Raw genomic sequence first — 10,525 nt, 5'->3', positions numbered from 1 at the left:
TATGATATTATAATAGTGGATACATGTCATTCTGCCTTTGTCAAAACTCATAGGATGCATAACACCAGGAGTGAACCCTAATGTAAACTCTGAAATGTAAAAACATGCTGGATACATATGTATGTTATCTATCTATCATCTCTCTAGATATATAAATATATATTGAAATAGCCATATCTACTGTCACTCTCCTCAATGCCTTTCCCTTTAGAGACAGAATGAGGAAAAGAAATAAGATCAATCTTGCTTTCCCGAGATATTGTGGCAAATTTCTTTATACCCGCCCCATTCAGCCACCTGTGGGTCTCACTGGGACTATTTATGTGCCTCCAATTCTCCATAGGGCCTGGTAATGGAGGCCTTGGGCCCCACTGTCCACTGTCCTATGCACTCACAAAAGTACACTGGGTTATTCACAAGTCTGGCTGTGTTTTTTTTTTTTTGTAGGGGGAGGTGGTAGGGTGGGGTGTGGAGGGACGGAGTTTTGCTCTTGTCACCCAGACTGGAGTGCAATGGCGTGATGTCTGCTCACTGCAATCTCCGCCTCCTGGGTTCAAGTGATTCTCCTGCCTCAGCCTCCCCAGTAGCTGGGATTACAGGTGCCCGCCACCATGTCAGGCTAATTTTTGTATTTTTAGTAGAGATGGGGTTTCACCATGTTGGCCAGGCTGGTCTCAAACTTCTGACCTCAGGTGATCTGCCTGCCTCGGCCTCCCAACGTGCTGGGATTACAGACGTGAGCCAATGCACCCGGCCAGTTTGACTGATTTTTAGAGCCGTGCTCAGCACTGATGTAGGGTCATGGAAGGGACTGCACTCAGGGAACGCTCACCGACTGGCACTGGGGGAAGAGCCAACCTTATCTGTTTACTCTATACGTATTAAGTATATCCAGGAAATTCAAAGACAGCAGACAAGGCTAAAAGAGAATGTCCACAAGAGGAACAAAAATTAGGCACTTTAAGACTAACTTAAAAAAAAAAAAAGACTCCTAAAATTTACAGCTGGAATTTTAAAATATTTGCAACAATTTTTTTTTTTTTTGGAAACAAAAATCTCATTCTGTCGTCCAGGCTTGAGTGCCCTGGCCCTATCTCAGCTCACTGCAACCTCTGCCTCCTGGGTTCAAGCAATTTTCCTGCCTCAGCCTCCTGAGTAGATGGGATTACAGGCACCCACCACCATGCCCAGCTAAATTTTGTATTTTTAGTAGGGACAGGGTTTCACCATTTTGGCTAGGCTGGTCTCAAACTCCTGACCTCAGGTGATCTGCCTGCCTTGGCCTCCCACAGTGCTGGGATTACAGGTGTGCGCCACCGTGCCCAGCCTGCAATAATCATTAATTACACGTAAGCTTTTACATTAATGTTAAATGATTAAAATATTATTAAAAGCTTATTTTACATTATTTAATTACTGTTAAATGTTAATTAATTAGTGTTAAATAATGTAAAATCAACTTTAACATTAATGTTAAAATCTTCGAAAACACACAGGTCAAGAAATATTAGAAACCCATTCTAGCTCTTGCTAAAATTTTCAGATGTTCTTATGCGGGTGCTATTCAGGAAAAGTTTTCTGAACAGTGATATTTTAATTTTTTTTTTTTGAGATGTTGCTCACTATGTTGCCCAGGCTGGTCTCGAACTCCTGGGCTCAAGCGATCAACCCACCTTGGCCTCCCAAAGTGCTGGGATTACAGGCTTGAGCCACTGCACCCAGTCCCGAACAGTCAGATTTTAAAAATTCAGTTTTTCTGTCCTTAGATGCTCTCAGTCAGGGTTGGCCATCCTCAATTTGCACTTCTGCCTAAAGTTGTTTTAGTTTTTGAGGACAGTTTTCTTTCCTGTCAGTAAATGTTTAAATATTCAGGTTGATTAGTGATTAGAAGAGTACGTCTGAGATAGTGCAGATAAAAAGAAAGTTGTATATTTACATTTGGAGAGGCTTTTGAAATAGATATTCTTGGAGTTGTGCTGTCTCCCCCAGCCACTGTGGTGATGGATCTTGCCCAAAAGTCTCACAGAGGTGACTCACTCAGGCAAGAATTGCTTAAGTTCACAGGGGTTTATGTAATGGGCCCAGACGTCATGTTGATGCAGCCAGTACACCAAGGGGAAGCTTCAGTGCTCTGGTGGTCACTACAAAAGTAGGTGGTGGAACGGGAGGATCCCCCCTGCATTAGTATTATTGTTATTATTCTAACAATTTTGAGTTCTTATTGTTTTTTTTACATTTTAATTTTTAATGTAATTACATGTATTTTACTCTTTACATTTCACAATATCTTTATGTAATAAGTGCCGCTGATATTTTCTTTGTTCACTTGAAGTTATACCAGTTTAGCCCCGGCTTCCTTGACTGTAAAGCCCAAGCAATTACTGGTCATACTATACTTTAATCCAGGGGTCCCCAACCTCTGGGCAGTGGGCTAGTACCAGTCCATGGCCTGTTAGGAACTGGCCACACAGCAGGGGGTGAGCAGAGCGGGAGGGAGCATTAACCCTGAGCTCTGCCTCCTGTCAGATCAGAGGCAGCATTAGATTCTCATAGAGCCTGGATCCTATTGTGAACATGCGAGGGATCAAAGCTGCATGCTGCTTCTGAGAATCTAACTCATGCCTGATGATCTGAGATAGTACAGTTTCATCCCAAAGTCATCCCCCCTATCCCTGGCCCGTGGAAAAATTGTCTTCCATGAAACCGGTCCCTGGTGCCAAAAAGGTTGCAGACCACTGCTTTAATCCACCAAACTGGTTAGATTAAATATATAGTGTATTAGGGTTCTGCAGAGAAACAAACCAACAAGATTTATATCTGTCTATATCTATACCTATATCTATATATTCTATACAAGGAGATATATATATAATCTATATCTATTTATATCTATATCTATCTATATATAGATATATATCTCCTTACATAGAATATAAAGATATTTTTATATACATATGTGTGTGAATATGTGTGTGTGTGTGTGTATATATATCTCCTTGTATAGAATATGAAGAGATTTTACATAAGGAATAGGCTCCCGGTGATTATGGAGGCGGACCAGTTCCATGATCTAGAGTCAGGAAGTTGGAGATCCAGGACAGGCAAGGGTGTAGTTCCAGTCTGAAATCCAGCAGGCTCAAGACCCAAGAAGAGCTGAGTTTCAGTTTGAGTCTGAAGGAAAGAAAAAATCAGTTTCAGGCCAAGGCAGTCAGGCAGCAGGGGCTCCCTCTTACTCAGCCCTTTTGTTGAGTTCCAGTCTTCAATTGACTGGGTAAGACCCACCCATATGAGTGAGGGCCGTCTGCTTCCCTCAGTTTCCTGATTCACATGTTTATTTCAGCCAGAAACACCCACACAGACACTGAGAAAAATGTTTGACCAAATGTCTGGAGACTCTGACCCAGTCAAGGTGACACAAAAATTAACCATCACATATGGCTACATAAAAGGCCTGGAAAAACTTCCACTGATTGACAGTTACCACACCACAAAGAGGACAGATTGTAAATGGTTTGACAAGCTATAAGTGCGGTCAGAATGACCCTGTGACATTTGGAATGTCACATGGGTGAGGCCCTCAGGTTGGACTATGATGAAGGGTAATCCTCACAGCACAGAGTGGGATAGGAGAGGAAGGCGTGGCTCCTGTTGTACCTTTTTAGGTAGAGGGCATTGATAGTGGTGCCAGCCTAACTCTGCCCGGTTGCTTACACACCTGGCTGTAACTGAGGAGTACCTGTGTCACAAGAGGCTCTTAGGCTCTGAGGAAGCCAAAAGCAGAGCTCTGGGGATAGGAGGGGAACTAAGGGGTTACATGTTCCTCTGCAATATTGCATCTGCATGCCCTCGGCCCTGGGGGAAAATTTTGTGACTTTACAAAATTAAATAGAACATGAGAACACGAAACCAGACAGCAGATGCTATATGCAATTGTGGAATGTAAGTTATAGTTTTGTTTATTCCACAACAATGTAAAAATCTTGGATTTTTCTTCAAGATGGAAACTGTATTAATTTGCTAGGGTTGCCATAACAAAATATCAACTGGGTGTCTTAAATGACAGAAATCTGTTGTCTCACAGTTTTGGAGGCTGGAAGTCTGAGATCAAGGTGTGGGAAGATCGGTTCCTTCCAAGACCTCTGAGGGAGTAACCTGTTCCTTCCCTCTCTGCTGGCATCTCTCATATTCCTCAGCCTCTGGAGCATCACCCTGATCTCTGCCTTCACCTGCACATGGCTTTTCCCCATGTCTAAGTCTGTGTCCAGATTTCTTTTTTATAAGGATACCTGTTGTTTTTTATCAGGGGCCCACCCTACTCCAGTACGACCTCATCTTAACAATTCCATTTACAATGACCCTGTTTTCAAATAAGGTCATATTCTAAGGAACTGGGAGTCAGGACTTCAACATATGAAATTTGGAGGGACACAATTCAACCCCACCAGAAGCTAATAACAAGCAAAGCCATCTTTTGTAGAGAATTATCTCTATATTATAAGGTTGGCTTCTCTCCTCTCTCTCCAGTCATCTTTGTTGTATTCCATGTAGAGAGGAGCGCACTCTTGCCAGTGATCCCTGCAGATACGTGGTGTGGTTGATACCATTCAATATTTATGTAGGCTGGGCGCAGTGGGTAGGCTGGGTGCCGTGGCTCATACCTGTAATCCCAGCACTTTGGGAGGCCAAGGCAGGTGGATCACTTGAAATCAGGAGTTCGAGACCAGTCTGGCCAACATGGTGAAACTCCGTCTCTACTAAAAACACAAAAATGACAAAATACAAAAATACAAAAAATACAAATATACAAATATTTATTTATTTATTTACTACTTAAAAATTTCTTGGCGGGGTGTAGTGGCTTACATCTGCAACCCCAGCACTTTAGGTGGCCAAGGGTTCGAGACCAGCCTGGGCAATATTTTTAAAGAAAAAAAAATTAGCCTACTTGGGAGGCTGAGGTGGGAGGATAGCTTGAGCCCAGGAGTTCTAGGCTGCAGTGAGCTGTGATTGCACCACTGCATTCCAACCTGAGTGACAGAGTGAGACCTTGTTTCTAAAAAAATATAAACATAAAATTATCCAAGTTAACCCAGTTCAAAATATTTCATTACCTGCGCTTCATGTAAGTGCATGAGTCATGAAGTCATTTTATTAGCGTGGAGCTTGATCCTATTGTCTTCCTTGCATTAACAGTGCTTCTGACCTCATTCCTGTCCCTGTCACCTAATGTGTGGGTGAATGTAGTTTTTCCCCACTCCATACCCTATTGTAATATTTTGCTCTTATAATGTCATTCACTGGTCATAGAACTTCAGTGGATCCTTTGCATCAATTGTACAAATAAAGCTCCTGGTATTCAAGGATGGCTGATATGTATTCTTATCCTATTTATTCAATCCCCTGACCTCCTATAACAGGACTGCTGAGTACTGCTGAAGACACACATGGATTGGCACTATTTTTTTTTTTTTTTTGAGACGGAGTCTCGCTCTGTCTCCCAGGTTGGAGTGCAGTGGCGTGATCTCCGCTCGCTGCAAGCTCTGCCTCCCGGGTTCACGCCATTCTCCTGCCTCAGCCTCACGAGTAGCTGGGACTACAGGCGCCCACCACCTCGCCCAGATAATTTTTTTGTACTTTTAGTAGAGACGTCGTTTCACTATGTTAGCCAGGATGGTCTCGATCTCCTGACCCGGTGATCTGCCCGCCTTGGCCTCCCAAAGTGCTGGGATTACAGGCGTGAGCCACCCCGCCCGGCCATGTATTCCCACTATAACAAAGTCAATATCTTCATCTAACTTTATGAACTTCCCTTACCACCGGTAAATATATGACTTTCTCCATTCTACTCCTCAATAACTATTTTAAATCTTCCTCAAGCATTAACCTAACATACTTACTCTCAGGAGCCCATGTAGTTGTTCTGAAAAATGGAGAAATTGGGTGTGATTTTTCTCACGTATCTTCCCGTGAGCTTACAAACTTATTGACGCTTACTCATCTGTAGCATCTAGGATGGGATCTACATCCTCGTCTTCCACAACTTGTTTTTTTCTTTTTTTTTGAGATGGAGTCTTGCTCTGTCATCCAGGCTGGAGTGCAGTGGTGCGACCTTGGCTCACTGCAAACTTTACCTCCCCGATTCAAGCGGTTCTCCTGCCTCAGCCTCCCGAGTAGCTGGGATCACAGATGTGCACCATGACGCTTGGCTAATTTTCGTGTTTTTACTAGAGACAGGGTTTCACCATGTTGGCCAGGCTGGTCTCGAATTCCTGACCTCAAGTGATCGCCATGCCTTGGCCTCCCAAAGTGCTGGGATTACAGGTGTGAGTCACTGTGCCCGGCCCTTCCACAACTTGTTCTATGACACTTACCCTTGTTCCTTGACCCTGTTCCCTTGGCCTCTGAGCAATTTACTCTATTGGTCAATTCCCCTTCTCTCCCAATAGCATCCATCTCTCTCTCACACTGTTCTCCTGATCTCAGCATAAGAAAATAAATAAGCATTCACATCCTAAAGCATGAAAAGCTTTAGGATATAACAAGATGAATTTAAGATGCTTTGTAAACTTGGTGGAAGTACAATTAGAAGTAATGTGTAAATGTTTGTGTTGGCAGTTGTAATCAGAATTGTTTTAGGGTTGAATGTACAGGAAAGCTTTAGAATGCAGGACTGTGGTAAGTACTTTACTCACTACTCATCCTCTCACTGTGTTCAAGAGATGAATTCAGGGTGCCTTAGAACAAGGAGCATTTCTAGATATAAACTACATATTATCAAGAGATCTACACAAGCCAGCAAACATCTGCAGCTCTTCAGCATGGAGGGTGGCACCTACAAGAGCAATAGCGTACTCACAAGCATCTCTCCCAGGGAATTATTTTCTGGTCTTGAGCACTTTCCCCCTCTAAGGCCTACTAAGGGGTCAAGAGGGCAAGAATCATGTACCTGTTAGCAGGTTTTTGTTGTTGTTGTTGTTTGTTTGTTTGTTTAAATACAAGGTACAGGTCTTTTCTCAGAGGAAAAGATAACTGAACAAAGCCCTCACCAAGGTCTTCGTATACTCTGCTAGCCCAGTTCTTTAAGCCCATCACTGTCTTGCCTAGATTGTAGCTTCTTTAGAACACAAACATGTTCTACAGCTTTTACTATGCCTTATGCACCTACATTAGTTACTAGCTGCCCAATAAAACTGAGATGCAAAAAACATGAATACGGTCAAGGCTGATGACTGACAGCCATTTGTGCAGCTCAAGAAGGGATGACTGCAGAGTGTATTGTTGAAAAGTAAGCATTTGTTTTCAGCTAATATTTTAATATAATGGCCTGAAAAGTTATAATTGGTTGCTATCTATGAGAATGCAGAAAAAGTATGCATAATCTATTCTGAGGCTGGGAGAACAGTCTCTTTTTTTTTGAGGTGGAGTTTCGCTCTTGTTGTCCAGGATGGAGTGCAATGGCGCGATCTCGGCTCACGGCAAACTCCACCTCCCAGGTTTAAGCAATTCTCCTGCCTTAGCCTCCCAAGTAGCTGGAATTACAGCACTCGCCACCACGCCCAGCTAATTTTTTGTATTTTTAGTAGAGATGGGGTTTCACCATGTTGGTCAGGTTGGCCTTCAACTCCTGACCTTAGGTGATCCACCTGGCTTGGTCTCCCAAAGTGCTGGGATTACAGGCATGAGCAACTGCGCCCGGCCGAAAACATTTTTGATAAGCCCCACACACAGAAATAGTTTTGCAAACTTGAAGAGTAAGTCAACACAATTGAGATTTGTTAAGCATGTATTGGGCCCATTAAGGAAGAAGTAGCCATTTCTAAATAGGCAGGTAGGAAAGCTGTACTCTGATGAGGAGAAAATCTTTTTCATTTCATATTGCCTTTGGAATCTGGTGTTTATATTACATTTATAACATAGTCAACTTGGACTATTTACATTTCAAGTGCTCAGTGGCTATTCGTGTCAAGTAGCTGCCATTTTAGACAATATAGGTGAAAAGGCACCTTAATATTGTTTGTTGAGGGAAGGTTGTGAAAATACTTATCAAGTTGGCTGGGCATGGCTGTGCGTGCCTATTGTCCCAGATGCACAGGAGGCTGAGGTGGGAGGATTGCTTGAGCATAAGGGTTTGAGGCTGCAGTGAGCTGTGACCACCCCACTGCATTTCAGCCTGGGAAACAGAGTGACACCCTGTCTTAAAAAAAGAAAATACTTAACCCACTTCTGTGCCCACTGCTTAAAACTTTTCTCATGGGGATTAATACCTTGCAATTCCAGTTTTGTACATGTATCAGTGGCCTTCAGTTTCCCCCAGGCACCTCTTTACGTGACACCAGGGAAGCTCCAAAGCAGGCAAGTCAAGGTGCTGTCAGATTACACTTGATTAAGGTCTGGCTATCACAGCAAAAACTAGAGTAAAACTGGGCAGAGGAGAAATGAGATAGGTTACAACATATAACTAGAAAGTCAGGAAGTTAAAACAATGAAGAGATACCATTTTTTATCCTATCAAGTTGACCAAGATTAAAAAGCGATAACCCATTTAGGAGAAATTGAACAGGAGCCGTGGAAATGAATGCAAAGGAGTCCAGTATCACTGGGTAGATAGGATCGACAGGGTGAGGCTATTGATTAGATGTGGGAAGTAAGGGAAAGGCAGGCATTCCACCTGCCTCCAGCCTGAGTCACTGAAAGGATTCTTTTGCCATAAGTTTAGTTAGGCAGAGAATACAGGAAAGAGAGCTGGTTTTTCAGAAGCAAGAACGGATTGGTAATGTTGAGTTAAAAATTTATATTTGGGTGCTCACTTCAGCAGTGCATGTACTGAAGTTGGAACGATACAGAGAAAATTGGCATGGCCCCTGCACAAGAATGACACACAAATGTGTGAAGAAAAATAAAGTTGTATTTGGAACTTGTTAGTGAGATACAGGTTGTGAGTCACTGCAAATAAACAGCAGCTGAAACCTTCTCCAGAAGAGCAGTGAGGTTTTAAAAGGACTTAGGGGAACTTCATCAAATGCCAATTTTAGAGGGTCCGCTGAAGATTGGGGGCTAGTTGTAGGAGGAAAATGAGGACATCAGAGTGTCATAGATTGGGGAGATACTTTCAAAGGAGTGAGTTTAACTCAGCTGAGTGCTGCAGAAAGGTGGAGTGGTAAGAATGCCACAAAGAGGTCATTCAACTTATTTAATAGAAAATTATTTGAGACTTTTGAGGGAGAAATGTCTATAAAGTAAAATGAGCAAAAAAGATGTAACACAGGGTTGGAATAAATAATGCCAGCTCATATTGAAGGAATCACAAAGTGACCTTTGTGTTAATGAAGAGAAAGAAAAATGACTGTGGTAGGAGGTAAAACTGATGAGATGGACTTTGAAATCTGGAATCGTGAATATGTTTTTCTTAGAAATTTAATAAGAATTAAAACTAATTCTTCTTAATTTTTTTTTTTTTTTTTTTTTTTGCAGTTGCAAGATTTAATAGAGTGGAAACAGAGCTCTCATACAAAGGTAGGGGACCCAAAGAGGGTAGCCATTGCCGGCTCGAATGCTTGGGTTTATATTCCTATCATTGTCCCTCCTGCTGTGCTCTCAGGCAATAGATGATTGGCTATTTCTTTACCTCCTGTTTTTGCCTCATTTGCATTTTAGTGAGCTCTCTTTACTATCTGATTGGTTGGGTGTGAGCTAAGTTGCAAGCCCATGTTTAAAGGTGGAAGCGGTCACCTTCTCAGGTAGGCTTAGGGATTCTTAGCCAGCCTAGGAAATCCAGCTGGTCCTGTCTCTCAGTCCCCCCTCTCAACAGGAAAACCCAAGTGCTCTTAGGGAGGTTGGCCGATGACCGCTCTAACTGCTTCCTGCTGAACTGGGGTGTAGTAGGGGTTGTGCAGTTGAGATTTCTTTGGGAGGGGTACCTTTGATGTCATTAACATCGAAGCATGGACTAGTAGGCCGGTCCAGGGTCCATGGTAGATTTTAGTCATGGACTGACTCTGGGGCTTCATTTGAAGAACATTTGTAGCTTTACAGCTTCGATTCTGGAAGAGACAAACTTAACAAGGAGGTTAAAGATACAGGGTCCAAAGAGGAGTAACAATATTATAGTTGCTAGAGGTCCTAAGAAGGGGAGAATTCAGGGCATCTATTGGCTGAGGAGGCCCCAGGGTCCAGTGTTTTGAAGCTCCTCTGCTCTACATTGTATTTGATCTTGAATTTCTTTAAATTTCTTGGTGATGATTCTGGATTGATTGATGTAATAATAGCATTCTTCCCCTAAAAATAAACAGGTTCCCCGTCTTTCGGTGGTTACCAAGTCTAAAGCTCTTTGATTTTGAAGGACTACTGCTGCTAGGGGGTTAAGTTGAAATTGCAAGGTGACTAGGGAGTCGGCGACCCATTCCATGTCACCATTTAGTTCTTGAGATAGTTTGTAGAACTGAGTAGAGGTTGTGATACCGCCAATGCCACTACCTAGTCCACCTAGCACTCCTGCTCTGATAACAAAAGGAGGAATGGGTACTCT

The 10,525-nt window shown here is 42.7% G+C and overlaps 1 non-coding gene across 1 annotated transcript; it reads left to right on the top strand.

Annotated features, from left to right (window-relative positions):
* Positions 1-8,799: 8,799 nt before the first annotated feature.
* Positions 8,800-8,906, top strand: LOC116274262. The gene has a single exon (XR_004182898.1). It is a non-coding gene; the product is annotated as a U6 spliceosomal RNA (small nuclear RNA).
* The last annotated feature ends 1,619 nt before the right edge of the window (positions 8,907-10,525 follow it).

This window comes from Papio anubis, chromosome 3 (assembly GCF_008728515.1).
Source record: "Papio anubis isolate 15944 chromosome 3, Panubis1.0, whole genome shotgun sequence".
NCBI classification, from domain to species: Eukaryota; Metazoa; Chordata; class Mammalia; order Primates; family Cercopithecidae; genus Papio; species Papio anubis.
The sequence above is the reverse complement of the archived record's forward strand: the minus strand, read 5'-3'. Positions and strand labels throughout refer to the sequence as shown.